The sequence below is a fragment of the Arachis ipaensis genome, chromosome B09 (assembly GCF_000816755.2).
Source record: "Arachis ipaensis cultivar K30076 chromosome B09, Araip1.1, whole genome shotgun sequence".
NCBI lineage: Eukaryota > Viridiplantae > Streptophyta > Magnoliopsida > Fabales > Fabaceae > Arachis > Arachis ipaensis.
Window position 1 is genome coordinate 13378513 of NC_029793.2, and position 16687 is coordinate 13395199.

General features: G+C 37.2%; 1 protein-coding gene across 4 annotated transcripts in view; it reads right to left on the minus strand.

The window, feature by feature from the left end:
• The window catches only part of LOC107617072 (histone acetyltransferase HAC1-like), a 62373-nt gene that overhangs the window by 960 nt on the left and 44726 nt on the right, over window positions 1-16687 (minus strand). The window lies entirely within an intron of this gene.

Here is a 16687-nt window from a genome sequence, read left to right on the forward strand (position 1 = left end):
TGGAGTAAAAATATATCCATCTAAAACAAAAATAGAGATTATTGGATAGTTTTGGTAGATTTGTTTAACAAATCAATTTTTAGGAATATCAAGTAAATTTTCCATTTTTTCTTTTTAACATTGTATTAATCATGATTAAAGTCGAATGAAATCGAAGAAGGTGTATCATACATTCACATTCATAATATCTCAGTTGTTATCGCTTGGATATAGAGCTGCCAATTTTAATCCTATCTATGGGTATTCAATCCAAATCAATCCGTTCGAGTAGAATTGGCAGTTCAATCTGCATTGAGTTGGGTTGAGATGCGGGTAGGATCGGATGTGGATATAAGCTTAACACAATTCGATCATATCGCACTCGTGATATATTAAATATGTTATTAAAAATTATTCTACATATATAATAAAGTTGATAAAAATCGAATTCACATTTTTTAATTTTAATATGGATTTAATTTTGTATTTTCTATTTTATTAGTATGTTTATGAACTATGAAATGATTATATATTATGTTCTATTGAAAAATTTGATTTGTTGTGGGTCGAGTGTAGAACTTTAGAGTATGGGTAGGGTTAGAGTTGAGAGATTCTTAACTCGCAAGTAGAGTAGGGTTGGATTTTAGAGATAATTTAACCCGTGAATAGGGTTAAGATGGAGTCTAAAGTCTAAATTTTATCCTATCCTTAGGATGCTAGCCTTACTTGGACAAAGACTTCAAACCCTATGTGTTGTCACATCATTAACTCTAGACGTATTTAATAATTTTACTATCAATCATATTTAAAATAGTAAAATATATTTTTGTTTTTAACGTTTAATTTGATTTAATTTTATTCTTAATATTTAAGTTTAATGCTCTCTAATCTAGCCATAATCCTAACTCAAATATTAAATTCTTAATCCAACTTTAACCTCAAACTCACCTAGTTAGAAATTCCTCCAAACCCATCCATCCACCTTCATCTAACCACCACCACCACCACTGCACTACCACCTATACCACTATCAGCATTGTCACAACATTAAACCCCCTCACTACCGCAGTACCCCATCATAACAGCAACTATCACACTCCATTCCCCACCCACACCATGATAGTGTATTGTCTGATGTCGTTCACCCCATTCATTAATCAATAATAACAACTCATTCCACTCCACCCAAATTTCTACCACATATTCCTCACCCACAACAATAGCAACTGATTTTTTTAATTAAAAAATAAACAAAATTGAAAAAGACGACTAAATTCTTATTTTTGATCTTAAGATTCACACGATTATCCATTATGGTCCCTATAATTTAAAATTTTCTATAGTAGTACCTAGATTCAAGTCTTGACACCAATTTGATCCTTCAATCCTTTTAGACAATAAGTCAATAAATGGAGTGCTGAGATGGTACCCTCCTTGCCATGCTGGATGTTGCAATGACTAGCTGACGTGGCTTAATTTATAGTTGTATCCAATGTAGCTCCTGGAACTCTAATTACAGTCTTCCTCATCCTCCTTCCTCTTTTTTGTCTTCTTCTTTTCCATTTTATAATTATCAATGACAACAACAATCCCACCATAATTACACTCCAAAAATTCCTCATTATCTTCTCAAAATCACCCCCATCGTCCAAAATATTCAAATTGGGATCAATTTCTAACAGACTAGTCCAAAATTTTCAATCCTGGCATTGAATTCAACATCAAAGAGAATATTACTAGACTTAATATCACTATAAATCAAAGGGGGCCACAACTATGAAGGAAAAGAACACGTTTTGCTATGTCCAATGCAATAGAGAAGCAGAGTTCAAGGCACTTTCTATGCAATAGAGCGTCTTGGAGGTTTCCGTTTGCCATGAGGTTGTAGACGAGGAGAAAATGATGTCGTTTTGGGTTGATTAGAATTCCCAAACGACGATGACAAAGGGGGATTGGTGGAGCCTAGAGGCAAAGAAAAGCTCATTGTGGAACTCGCGTTCACCTTGCTGTGAGGTTGTTGTGGGATCCATGAGCTTCACTACGATAGGGGTTCTCACCGAAGGAGGGAGGGTGGTGGAGAAGATGGCACCGAAGCCGCCATGGCCGAGTGGGGAAGAAAAAGAGTTGGTGGTACGGCAAAAGAGAAAGTAGAAGAGGCGGTGTGGGACTTGGAGTCGTCTCCGGCGGTGGAAAGGATGGTGCACTTGCGACGTTAGAGGAAGAAAACGAGGAAAAGGAGAAAGGCAGCAGTGGCAGTGATAAGAAAAAGAAGAAGACAAGAAGAAGGAAGTTGAGGAAGATTGGAATTAGAGTTTCAAAGACCATATTGGGTACAAATACAAATTAAGTCACGTCAACTAGTCGTTGCAGCGTCCAGTATGGTAAGGGGTGCCATCTCAACACTTTGTTTGCTGGCTATTTTCTGAAAGGGTCGAGGGACCAAATTGGTGTCCGAATCCGAATATGGGGAACCGCTATAGGGGATTTTGAATTTTGGAAACCAAAATGGATAATCACATGAATCTCAAAGACCAAAATGGAGAGTTAGTCTTACAAAGAGAGATAGATAGAGGAAGAAGGAGAGAGGACAACGGTAGGGACGTTGAGAGAAAAAACGAACGTGGAGCCAGGGTGAGGGTAAAGGTCGAAGAACGAAAGGTAAAGGCATACTCGAAGGGCAAGGCAGAAATAGAGGAGGACAAGGTCATGGTTTTTTTATTGCGGATGGCGGCTCATGGGGTGAGCCAAAAATCCACCATAAAATTATAGCAGATGGCGTTGCGAAAAATGGCAAAAATGACGTATTACCTAAAAAATACATATATATGTACAAAAAAAACATGCAAAAAAATTGTAAATATAATAAATTATAAAATCTATCTTGTTGAGTTAAGAAATTAACTAAATTAATTAGTGATGACAAATATTATTTTTGGGCAAAATAAATAATTAGTGTTGATTAATTATATTTGCATATTACTAATTATTTATTGTTGCAGGCCAAATCCAATTCCATAGCCCAAATGGAATGAAAAGCAAACAGAAAAGAATGGTGGGCTGAAAACAAAATAGAAGCCCAAGGAAAAGAAAAGAAAGAAGTCAGATGGGTTGCTCAAATGACAAACCCAGCTTAATTTCAATTTCCTCCATCTTGCTCCAACCAAAGCAACGTTCCCCTCTCTTTTGTCATAGTCAAATCAGAGTTTCAAAAAAGTAAGAAAGAGAAAGAGAGAGAGCTTCTTCCCTAAGCTAATCACCAAAGAAGCAAGAGAGAGAAGGATTAAGCTTGAAAGGCAGATGTCATTTCAACAAGTTCAAACCAAATCAAGCTTAGGTTAAAGGTAACCCATTTTCTCTTTGCATGCATCAGATCTTCTTCTCTTCTTTCCAACTCTCTACTTTATCCGAAATGGGATACAAAGGAAAGATGGTTTCTGTTCTTCTCTGCTGTGTATCCACGGTCTTAAACATGACTTGGGAACCAAGTTAGTTTTCAAGGGCTCAGATCAAGTTGACCATGGGAAGATTTCTATGGTTGCTGCTTTATAGCTTTCGGTCAAGATGAGAAAGTCAGAAACAAAGTTTCTACTCTGGGGATTAAGAAGAAAAAGTGAATCTGTGGGTTGGTGAAGCTCAAGGCTCAAGGTGTTGACCTTGGAAGAAGAACCCAGCAACATGCAAGGAGATAAAAGAAGTTTGCTGCTCATTCAGAAGGTAAGGAGAGAAAACTAGTGAATAGAAGTTTTGTTCTGAGAGAGCTCTTTGAAGAAGTTCAACTAACTGGACAGTGTAACCTAATCAAAGGTGCATTCCGCCAGTATGAAGAACTGAATCAGAGGCTTGCCAATCTGGTTTTTCGCATAGCACAGAGGCTGTTGATGAAATCAATCTCCTTCATATTTTACAGATTGTAATGTACTTTTCAATGTCTATCTTTCTGTAATTTCTTGTGAGAAAAGGCATTGTGAGGAAACTCAAGTAAAAGCCATGAGTGAAAAAAGGCTGAGTGAAACACTTGAGAGAAAAGTCTAGAGTTATTTTCTGATTTCTTTAGGTATGTCCATGTCTTGCATCTTGTACCTGTGAGGTATCCCTTTCTTAGTTGGGTTAGCACTAAGAGTGATTAGTTAGGTATTAGCATAGCCAATGTCAAGTTAGGTTAGAACTTGAGTGTGAAAGGATTGGGTCAATCCTGTAAAATTGGTGTATGTAATACTGTTAACTATAGTGAAATTCTTCCATAGTGATGGAGGAGACTGGATGTAGGTTGCATAGCACAAGGCAATCGAACCAGGATACATGCTGGTGTTAGCTTTTCTCTTCTCTGCTGAGTTTTATTTTCTGATATTCATGAGACAAAAATAAATTGTCTCATAAATTTCCGCTGCTGAGTTCAAACAGAACCTAAATTGAAAGTTTATTTTAAAAGGGTAATAACAGCAACTTAAAAGGAAGGCATAGATTCAACCCCCCTTCTCTAAGCCTGCCACAACCTTCAATTGGTATCAGGAGCTAAGGTCTCAAGAATCAAGCTTAACCGCTTGGAGCAAAGATCCAATGGTGAACAACTTGGGCACAACTACAGTTGCATACACCTTCACTGAAGGCCAGTCAAACAACCGGTCACCTTTCTTCAACGGGAAGAACTACTCCTACTGGAAAGAAAGGATAAGGATTTTCATCCAATCCATTGACTACAATATATGGAAGATTGTTGTGAGCGGTTCCAAAATCCCAACAAAAATAAGTGCTGATGGAGTGGTGACTCCAAAAGAAGAAGCTGAATGGAATGAAGATGATAAGAAGAAGATAGAGAAAACAGATTTCTAAAATCTGAACTTGAAAAATTAAAAGGAAAGCACATTGTGGATCCTTCTCATGAGTTAATTGCTGAAAATGAAAGATTAAATGATATGATTAAAAGGCTGAATGGTGACTTAGTAAAATTTGCTCAAGGTTCTAGTAACTTGGACAAATTACTTGCAAGTCAAAGACCATTATTTGAAAAATCTGGTTTAGGCTACATAGCCAAGGAAGATGCAGTTTTCAACACTTCCTCTATAAAATTTGTGGCTTCTTCATCAAATACCAAACCCATACCAAACAAATCGGGTATTGGATATGTTTTAACTTTTGAAGAAAAATTTAATAAAGTGTACACAAGTGAAACTGAGCCTTCACCAAGAACTGATCCGAGTTCAAACCGGCCAGGTTTGGGTTACATTTCGAAAAATGACGTTGCTTTCAAGAAACCACCATTTTATAACAAAACCTCATTTTCGAAAGGTAAAAATGTTCAAAGAAATTCTGGTGAAAATGCTTTTGCAAAGAGTAATAACTTTGATAAAAATCAGTTTGTCAAAAGAAATGCATCTCCTCCAAAAATCAGAAAATTTCAACACTTTAATCAGTTCAAGCAATATAACTCACCTCAATTTCAGCGACACACATCAGAAAATCATTGTGTCAATTGCAAGAAATTTGGTCACTCATATGCACAATGTTTTATTGAAAAGAGAGTTATAGGAAACAAAGTTTATAATGTTGTTTGTAATTTCAATGCTCTTGGGCAACCAAGATGGATTAACTTCAAAGGATCCAAATTAATTTGGATACCTAAGGCTACTTGAAACTCTTCATGCAGATTTGCCTAGCATCCAAGAACAAAAAGGACATGTGGTACATGGATAGTGGATGTTCAAGGCACATGACTGGAAGGTCAACCTACTTCATCAAACTAAACAAGTATGATGGAGGTTTTGTGACTTTGGAGATGATGGTAAAGGTAAAATCATTGCTGTTGGAAAAGTAGGTAATGAGCAATCTACTTTCATTGATGATGTACTTTTGGTATGTGGTTTGAAGCACAATCTTTTGAGTATAAGTCAGCTGTGTGATTTAGGATATTTAGTTACTTTCAAAAGATTTGAATGCTGTGTTGTTAATGAAAAGACAAATGAAGTGATGTTTGTTACCAAGCATTTTAATAATATGTATGGACTTACTCTTGATGAACTAAAAGATCAAAATGTAGCTTGTCTTCACTCTAAAGAATCTGAAAAGTGGTTATGGCACAAGAGATTGGGTCATGCAAGTATGTTTCAAATAAACAAACTTGTGAAGAAAGAATTAGTAAAAGGTCTTCCTTTGATAAAGTTTGACAAAGACATCACTTGTGATGCTTGTCAAATGGGAAAACAAACAAAAAATTCTTTTAAACCAAAGGAAGACATTTCTACTAAAAGACCACTTGAGTTGCTACACATTGATTTATTTAGTCCAACAAGAATTCAAAGCCTAGGTGGTAAACATTATGGTTTAGTAATTGTGGATGACTATACTAGATTTGGTTGGGTTTTATTTCTTGCACACAAAAATGAAGCCTTTTCGGCCTTTGAACCTTTTTGCAAGAAAATTCAAAATGAAAAGGATTTGAAAATCTCTTCTATAAGAAGCGATCATGGAACTGAATTTGAAAATAATTTATTTGAATCTTTTTGCGAGGAATTTGGAATATCTCACAACTTCTCTTGTCCAAGAACACCACAACAAAATGGTGTTGTGGAAAGAAGAAATAGAAGCATACAAGAGATGACAAGAGCTATGCTTTGTGAGAGTAATGTTCCAAAATTCCTTTGGGTTGAAGCGGTTAACACGGCTTGCCACATTTTTAATAGAACAATCATAAGAAAATTTTTGAAGAAAACCCCTTATGAACTTTGGAAAGGCTACCCACCAAACTTAGATTACTTGCACATCTTTGGATGCAAATGTTTTGTTTTAAATAACAAAGAAAATTTGGAAAAATTTGATCCAAAGGCTTATGAGTGTTTGTTTGTAGGATATTCCACAACTGGTAAAGCATATAGGGTTTATCATCAAGATGCTATGATTATTGAAGAGTCCATACATGTTACATTTTGTGATACTAATTTGGTGCAAAGAGTTTTGGAAGATTGTGATGTAGGAAATCAAGCTCAAAAGGAAAATGAAGCCACTCAAAATAATGAAAAAGAAAATTCTGGTCAAACTGAACCAGAAACGGCAACTGCTGAAAATTCAAGAGACAATTCCATTTTGTCTCATGAATCTGAAGGAAATCCTAAAGCCAGCAGCACCCAGATTCCCTTGGTATCTGAATCTGCCTCCAAATCTACCAGACCTCGTGAATGGAGATTCTTGAAGAATTATCCTGAGAAATTTGTCATTGGGGATGTTTCTCATGGAGTGCAAACACGGTCTTCCACTAGAAAGGCAAATGAAGGATCAAACATTGCCCTTCTTTCACAAATAGAGCCTCAAAATGTCAAGGAAGCCCTTAGTGACCCTTCTTGGGTTAAAGCTATGGAGGATGAGCTTCTTGAGTTTGAAAAGAACCAAGTGTGGACTTTGGTTCCAAGGCCAAGTGGAAAGAAAGTGACCAGCACCAAGTGGATATTTCGAAACAAGTTGGGAGAAGATGGTAGCATTGCAAGAAACAAGGCAAGGCTAGTGGCACAAGGATATGACCAAGAAGAAGGAATAGACTTTGATGAATCCTTTGCCCCTGTTGCCTGAATGGAAGCCATAAGACTTCTCTTAGCCTATGCTGCATTTTGTGATTTTAAATTATATCAAATGGATGTGAAATGTGCATTTTTGAATGGTGTGATAGATAGAGAAGTGTATGTGGAGCAGCCTCCTGGTTTTGAAAATAAAGAGCATTCTAATCATATTTTCAAATTATCTAAAGCTCTTTATAGTTTAAGACAAGCTCCTAGAGTTTAGTATGAGAGACTTAGCTCTTTTCTTTTGAAAAATAGTTTTCAAAGAGACACCACTGACACAACTCTATTTATCAAGAATTCTAATGATTCTTTTATTCTAGTCCAAATATATGTTGATGACATTATTTTTGGATCAGCCAATGAATCCCTTTGTTCTGAATTTGGAAAGCTCATGACAAGTGAATTTGACATGAGTATGATGGGTGAACTTAATTTTTTCCTTGGGCTGCAAATTAAACAAACTGAAAAAGGTATTTTCATTCATCAAGAGAAGTATGCCAAGGAATTAGTTAAGAAATTTGGTATGGAAAATGCCAAACCCATGGGAACTCCTATGCATCCTAATTCAAAATTAGATAAGGGAGAAACTGAGAAAGATGTTGATGAGACTAGGTATAGAGGAATGATTGGTTCTCTTATGTACTTAACTTCCTCTAGTCCCGATATTGTGCAAAGTGTTGGATTGTGTTCTAGGTTCCAATCCAAACCAAAAGAATCACATCTTTCTGCAGTTAAGAGGATCATTAGATATGTTCATGGCACATCCAATTTTGGTCTTTGGTATCCTAAGATTGATGATTTTTCTGCAGTTGGTTATTGTGATGCAGATTTTGCTGGTGATAGAGTTGATAGAAGGAGCACTTCAGGTTTATGTTGCTTCCTTGGAAAGTCCTTAAATGTTTGGTCAAGTAAGATGCAACCAACAGTGGCCCTATCCACTGCAGAGGCTAAGTATATAGCTGCCTCTTCCTGTTGTTCTCAGCTTTTATGGTTAAAAACACAGCTTGCCGATTACAAATTAAATGCTGAAAATATTCCCTTGATGTGTGATAATATGAGTGCCATTAATATTTCTAAAAATCCAGTTTTGCACTCTAGGACTAAACATATTGAAGTGAAATTTCACTCAATAAGAGAGCATGTCCAAAAGGGAGATATTTGCATTCAATTTGTTAAATCAGAGGAACAATTAGCATATATTTTTACAAAACCATTAGCTGATGATAGATTCTGCATGCTTAGGACTTGTCTAGGAATTTTGAGTTATGATTCCTTATTTAAAAATTGCTGATGTATTTGCTGGAGCGTTTTTGTCTCATAAACAGGTATGAGACAATTCTGGACAGGTGATGAACGTTTCCTTCAAATCAGCGTGTTCTGGGCTTGTTTCAAGTGAAACTCAATCTGGGCTAACTTCAAAATTCAGATCATGAGTGGTCCAAATGTGTTTCCTTAAGTCCAACTATCTCTGGGCCCAAATATGAATGTTACAATTTTTTGGTTAAAAATTTTTTGTTGGCCTGTGTGTTTAATTTTTTTTGAAAAAGTTTTATTTTAATTTTTGTCCAAAAAGATTTTCAGTTTAATTTTTTTAAGGATTTTGAATATTTAAAATTAAATTTCCTTGTTTTGAAAATCAAATCAAATCTTTCTTTTATGAGGTCATATCTTTTCAAGTCTTTTCAAATGGTGATGCAGTTGCATGGTTTTGAAAATCTTTTTTTGGGTACGGTTACCAACACTCCCTCTCTTCCCTCCATAACTCCCTCTCTATCCCTTTCGGTTTTCACCACTACCCTCATTACTCTTTTTCTTCTTAAATCAAAAACCACCAAATGAGGAAGAAAACCATAGCACACAAACCTCCTCGTGAAAAGGTGTATAAACTTCCATCCAAGCCTTCCACTCGCTCCCAAGACAGAACCTTCACACATTCACCATCTTCTCCTACCTCTCCTCCTCGCACAAACCAAGACCACACCAAGGTACCCTGCCCCTGCCAAACCGACGCCACCACCTAAGGCAACGCCATCCAAACCAAGCTCCTCGAAACCTGGCTCATCTAATGGTAAGCGTCCTGCTGTCGAAGAACCTGTTCCTGAGACAACAAAACCTAAGCCAAACTCTGTTCTTGTGCGCTCTCAACGAGGTAACACTCGAGTCCCTCTCAAAAATGTTAAAGAACCATGTAAGGCCCACATCGGTTGGGGAAGAAAACGAAGCATGCCTTATAAGGGTGTGGATACCTCTCCCTAGCATGACGCGTTTTGACGAGTGAGTGTGGGGGGCTTCGGCTAGCATCCCTATCGTCAAAAGCAAAACCGTGAGGCCTTGTGTGCCAAAGTAGATAATATCGTGCTAGTGGGTGGTATGGGCTGTTACAGATGGTATCAGAGCCGGAACCCGAATCGATGTGCCAGCGAGGGCGCTGGGCTCCCTTAGGGGGGTGGATTGTAAAGCCCACATCGGTTGGAGAGGGGAACGAAGCATGCCTTATAAGGGTGTGGATACCTCTCCCTAGCATGACACATTTTGACGAGTGGTGTGGGGGGCTTCGGCTAGCATCCCTATCGTCAAAAGCAAAACCGTGAGGCCTTGTGTGCCAAAGCAGACAATATCGTGCTAGTGGGTGGTCTGGGCTGTTACAAACCAGACATTGGACCTTTTGATCACAAAGCCCATTCTTTTACCTCTCACTCGAACTATAATCCCTATAGATTTAAATCTGCCATGAATAATGACTTTTATGATGGGGTTATAAAGTATCGTACCATGTGTCCCTCTTTTCTTGCTTATTTGCCATCTTTGAAAAGAAAAGGTTTTCCATTTGTTGATAACTTGATTTTTCTGGACTGGAATCATCTTTTTGACATCAAAAAGCCTGTTTATCCCTTGTTGGTCAAAGAATTTTATGCAAACATGACTTATCATGAAGGCACTGCCCACTCATATGTAAAGGGCCGAGACATAATAATGAAACCATCAGTGATGCTTTGAAGTTTACTGATGTTGGGCCTTGTGCTTACACTTCGGTTAAGTGGGATGAAGGTGTTGGAATTTCTTATCATGATGCATTGGCACACATCTGTGAACATGTTTCTTTAATTGATGGCATTACACCCACTCACAAAGCCCTGCGGTATGAGCGTGCTCAGTTGCACCGAATGGTCAACCATATTATTCTTCCTCAAAGTGGCTCATATCAAAGGGTTTCCTATACTGATACTCTTGTTTTATATGCCCTTCTCACCAAAACGGAAATGTCATTTGTATATTTGATGGTTAGATATATGTTTGATACTGTTAGGAGTGAAAAGGACAAAGTACTTCCTTATGGCATGTTTCTAACTTGCATATTTGAGTATTTTGGTGTTGACTTGACCAATGAGGAATATCAAAATAGACATTCATACCTAAAAGGGGGTGGTTCAGTGAAACAGCAAAAATGACCCACTAGATCTGAAAGAGTTGTCCTAGATGATGAAGATGATGACTTTGTCCCTGAGGATTCTCCTGCTCCTTCCACTGAGGGTACATCCATCTCTACTAGAAAGAAATCTGCCTTGCTGAATGTGGTCAAAGATGTTGTTCAGGAGTTTGTTTCTCAATCAACTCACTTGATTGCTATGAGCAAAGAGCAAAGAAAGCTGGCTAGCAAGCATGAGAACTTCTTAAAGAAATCAAGGGATAGAGTGGTTGTGTTCATGTCCTTCATCAATAACCTTCAAGAGGATGAAGACCCTACCACTGATGTTGAAGAGGAAGCTAATTCGGAAGAGAATGGTTCTGATGCCTAGAAATTGTCTCATGAAAACTGCTGCTGCTCTCTTTTTGTCTCATGAATTCTGTTTATTTTGCTACTATTGAACTATTTTTATCTTGGATGACTGTAATAACTCTAATTACTACTGCACTTCTATTAGTTTAGTTCGAACTTTGGACTGTGATCTAACCTTTTCTTGTAGGATTTGTACTGATGTTTTTGTTGATCATGCTTATTATCCACCCTTGATGACAAAAGGGAGAGTAATAGCAAGCACTAGTAAATGTGTCCTAGGAATTTTTTGGCATTTGCTGCAGCTACTATTATGTCTTTTGGGATTTTTGTCTAATTGAAACTTGATTTCACATGCTGAATCCTTTTGCTGCTGATATTAGCTTGATGTTGGGCTGATTGTATGATGTTGTTTATTTGATACCCTTTAGCCAAGATAAATGTGTATAGCTCTTTATTGTGCTCTCTTTAAGTGTAATATAAAACAGGAACAAAGAGGAAAGCATAAATCCAGGGGGAGCTAATCTTGAAAAGGAAAAGGGGAGCAACATAAAAGCAAATGACAAAAATCAAAGGGAGTTTCTAAACCTTACTCAAACTCATTTCTTTTTTATTATTGCTTAAATCATGTTTGTCATCAAGGGGGAGATTGTTGAGTTAAGAAATTAACTAAATTAATTAGTGATGACAAACATTATTTTTGGGCAAAATAAATAATTAGTGTTGATTAATTATATTTGCATATTACTAATTATTTATTGTTGCAGGCCAAATCCAATTCCATAGCCCAAATGGAATGAAAAGCAAACAGAAAAGAATGGTGGGCTGAAAACAAAATAGAAGCCCAAGGAAAAGAAAAGAAAGAAGTCAGATGGGTTGCTCAAATGAATACCCGAACCAAACCCAGCTTAATTTCAATTCCCTCCATCTTGCTCCAACCAAAGCAACATTCCCCTCTCTTTTGTCATAGTCAAATCAGAGTTTCAGAAAAGTAAGAAAGAGAAAGAGAGAGAGCTTCTTCCCTAAGCTAATCACCAAAGAAGCAAGAGAGAGAAGGGTTAAGCTTGAAAAGCAGATGTCATTTCAACAAGTTCAAACCAAATCAAGCTTAGGTTAAAGGTAACCCATTTCCTCTTTGCATGCATCAGATCTTCTTCTCTTCTTCCCAACTCTCTGCTCTATCCAAAATGGGATACAAAGAAAAGATGGTTTCTGTTCTTCTCTGCTGTGTATCCACGGTCTTAAACATGACTTGGGGACCAAGTTGGTTTTCAAGGGCTCAGATCAAGTTGACTATGGAAAGATTTCTATGGTTGCTGCTTTATGGCTTTCGGTCAAGATGAGGAAGTCAGAAACAAAGTTTCTACTCTGGGGATTAAGAAGAAAAAGTGAATCTGTGGGTTGGTGAAGCTCAAGGCTCAAGGTGTTGACCTTGGAAGAAGAACCCAGCAACATGCAAGGAGATAAAAGAAGCTTGCTGCTCATTCAGAAGGTAAGGAGAGAAAACCAGTGAATAGAGATTTTGTTCTGAGAGAGCTCTTTGAAGAAGTTCAACTAACTGGACAGTGTAACCTAATCAAAGGTTAGATTCACTAGGGTGATTAGGATTATTAGTCGGAGAATAAGTTTTTGAAGGAGTAGACGGAGTAAAATTGTTTTTGAAGCGAGACAGAGATATAAGAGACGCTACGAAGAGAGACGTGGTGGGTAGCGGCAGCGAGTAGCGCGGTGAACAGCGGCGACGGCGGCGAGCAGCGTGGCTAGTAACGACGACGAGTAGTGGTGTCGGTGAGGAACGACGGTGACAATTGGTACCAAGGGAGAAACCAAGTATGTAGAACAAAGTTGAAGAGATGACGGGGAAGAAAAGAGAGAAAGGATAACGGGAAAGAAATATCTACAATAGTTATTAGTCACAATTTGGAGAGAAGAATATTAAAAAAAGGTAAATCAAATGATACGGGTGAAGATCTGTTCGGGAACTAAGACTACGAGGATGGGGACGGAGGCGACCAGGACGTCGACCGTAACGGAAACAACCAGGGAGTCGAGGACAGGCAAGATTATCTTAACTGGGTCCGTCTTTTATATAATCATGACTTCTTCTTCTTTTATGGTTACTGTGACATGCATTAAAAACACTTTTTTAATATTTTCCTCCGTAATGTGCCTGTTTTCTCATGAATTACTAGTTCGGATCTTTGCAACGACCTACATTTTATCAGGGTTTCCTACAATAACGATTTAATACCCTCATAATATTAGTCTTTTTCTTAGTTCTTTCTGTTTCACGGTGTGGTTCTTCATGGCTTCTTGTCTCAAAATTACGATCCCTTGAACTGTATCTCTCAATCCCTAAGTCTAACAGTCTCCTTCTACGAGTTCCCTAACTACTCGAAGTATTAGGTTGAGATTACCGTCATCGATCTTCCCCACGTTCATCATACTCTCCAGGTTACCAGAACAAACAATCTTCTGGACTTTAGCGGTAATGTTCTTTGTTTTCTCTCTTTAACTCCATCGTCTTGTAGTTTCTTCGTACATTATTCCTTCGTCAAGCATCTCAAGTAGCTATGTATCATGCCACCAAGATGGTTCGATCCTAAAGGTAACTAGGGTCACTTCAACTCCTCAAAAGTTCTATACAACACCCAACCTTCGAAACCAGGGTTAAATGAATGAGGGTTAATAGTATGAGATTCCCAAGGTACTTCTCAACCTTATGTGATTTCCTAACAACTTACCAGTATTTCTTATTACTTTTTTCATACTGAAGAGATTATACAGTCTACGAACCTACCTATTCTCCATTTCCTCGTAATAATTAAAAAAACATTTAAGAGGTCGACCTTATTACAAAAACTTCAAATAATTACGAAGACTAATACACTTCTAACCACTCTTTAATAAACTAGAAGAACTACTACAACATCTCTTTTAACCACTCGTTTTGCAACAAATTCAACATTGACTGTTACCCTCGTTAATACAAGAACGACCATTCAACGACTACCTCTTTTCTGGTTTAAAGAAAATCTGGGGAACACGAAGGATGACAAACCTAAACTACGAACACCTATAACCCTTCGATGGTAATTAAGTTTTCGGATATTTTTCCCAATAAAGAAACCAATCGAAGTGAATATCAGTGAGATCGTGCAATAGATACAACTCTGTGAAGTGTTTACTGTTCTTCAATCATTCTGTATGTCAGTGGGCTAAACGGTGAAGTAAAGAGAGAGACTTTTCCGAAATACTCCTCTTTCTTTTATACTCTTCTTACAAGTGGAGTTTATTTACCCGTTTCTTATTCAACAGTTTCCTCCATTTACCCTCCCTCTGTTGTTTCTAACAATAGTACGGGAAGAAAACCTTAGTACAGTTCATGTGGAAATTCTAGTACCCGGGAGAATAAGCCCACGAATCTGAATAACTACCCCTCTTCTTCGGTGGTTACCCTATATAAATACTTCGTTATCTTTTCTCTTTTATTACGTAGTATTTTTATAAAGAATTACTACTCTCGTTCATGTTACTATAAAAATTTTTAGTAACTGTTGTCTACCTTAACAGTTGAAATATCAGGCAACGTACGTCAACCAGTAAAAAATTTAAGGTTCAATAAAATACTATTGGGAGTGTAACTGACCTAAATCTTCAGTGTTTCCCCACCAAACTCACGTAGTAATCTAACCACGGTTCAGTTCAACACGTTGTCTTCTATAACTTCCTCGTTCGTGATATGTTTCGACCGATACCTGAAAAACTTAGTCTAAAATGTTTTAGAGTCTCCTTTTTCTAAAGTGGGCCATTCTAACAATATTTAAAATGTTTCGAAATATTTAAATCAAGCTAATTTTAGAATCTGTTTAAATAAAATTAAAATATCGTAAAACCACCGCCTGTATACCTGTACTTCGAGGTTTGTACGCTCTGAAACGACAGTTCTAGAACTCGAACTGAACATCATGAAGTCCTACACTCGCGTTAACCTCATATAAACTCGTATAAGTATTTCATATTGGTTGTTGAGCAGCTCTCCATGTTGGAATTTCTACTTCAACTGGGATAACATGAGTTATTGTAACTACTCATATTACTCACTGATCAACCTCTTTAACCCTGACGGTGGAAAGCTCTATTACTATTACACCTACTACTACGACTAAACCAAGTAGTTCTACTGTTGTGAAACTCAACCTTGGAACACAAACTTCGTTACCCCCCTGTACTCGGATGCTGTTTATGATCCTCTTCTGTTGTTTAATCTTTTTCTTTTCTTGGACGTTGACGTTCGCCACCACGTTTTCCACCTAGTTCACCCAGATACCGAAGTTTTTTTCTTTTTCTTTTCCGTCATTAACACCTTCTCCTTCTTCTTGATCTTAAACTTCTACTTCTCTTAAGACTTTTACTTCTTCTTTTTCTTTTCCTCTAAGTTAAATTACTATGACTTAGTCTCCTACTACTCCCCCGTCTCCCTGTGCTATTGTTAGTACAATTAAACCTACTTCAACTACTCTCGATCTTAAATCTACCAAATATCAAAAATACAAAAAATAGAAGATAAAATACCGAAGGAATACTGAAAACTCAATAGTAAACTTGAACTACAATACAAATAAACGATTTAAACGATAATATAAACGATGTAATTAACCTACAAAATAATGATTTTTCAAGGAATATATCTATACTTCCAACACCATCCGAATCTCTTCCCCCAACTTAGATACGTAAGGAAAATTCAACGACAATAATGGGAAAATTTTGTTTGAAAGTTAAATCCAAGACAAACTTGAGTCGTCACCTTTAAATACTCTGTTAAATAAAAACAGAGTACTTATAGTCTTTTATCTTGAGTCGTCTCTTCTCTTTTCGATTGTGGTCGTACATAGGACCAAGCCAACGGAACACGACACGTTGGATGTAGGTCAGAGGAGGTGTTGATACCTTCTTAAAGTGATATCAATTGTCATAATGTATGTGATTAAAAGGTCCTAACTGGGTTAGGAAAGTGTGAGTTCAAGATTGGATTGAACTGTAACCGATACGATTATGGATTGATTAGTGAGAATCACGATTGGGTTGATTCTTTCTCTATGGAGTGTCCATGTTCTACGTTCTGTACCTGTATAGATTTCTTTAATCTTTTATTGAGATCCGAAAAGAGAGTTCACAAAGTGAGTCGGAAAAAGGTGAGTACCGAAAATGAACTCAAAAGAGTGTTACGGAAAAAAGTGTTCTTTAATGTCTTTCTATTTGTAACTTTTCATGTAATGTTAGACATTTTGTACTTCCTCTAACTAAAGTAGTTGTCGGAGACACGATACGCTTTTTGGTCTAATCGTTCAGAGACTAAGTCAAGAAGTATGACCGCCTTACG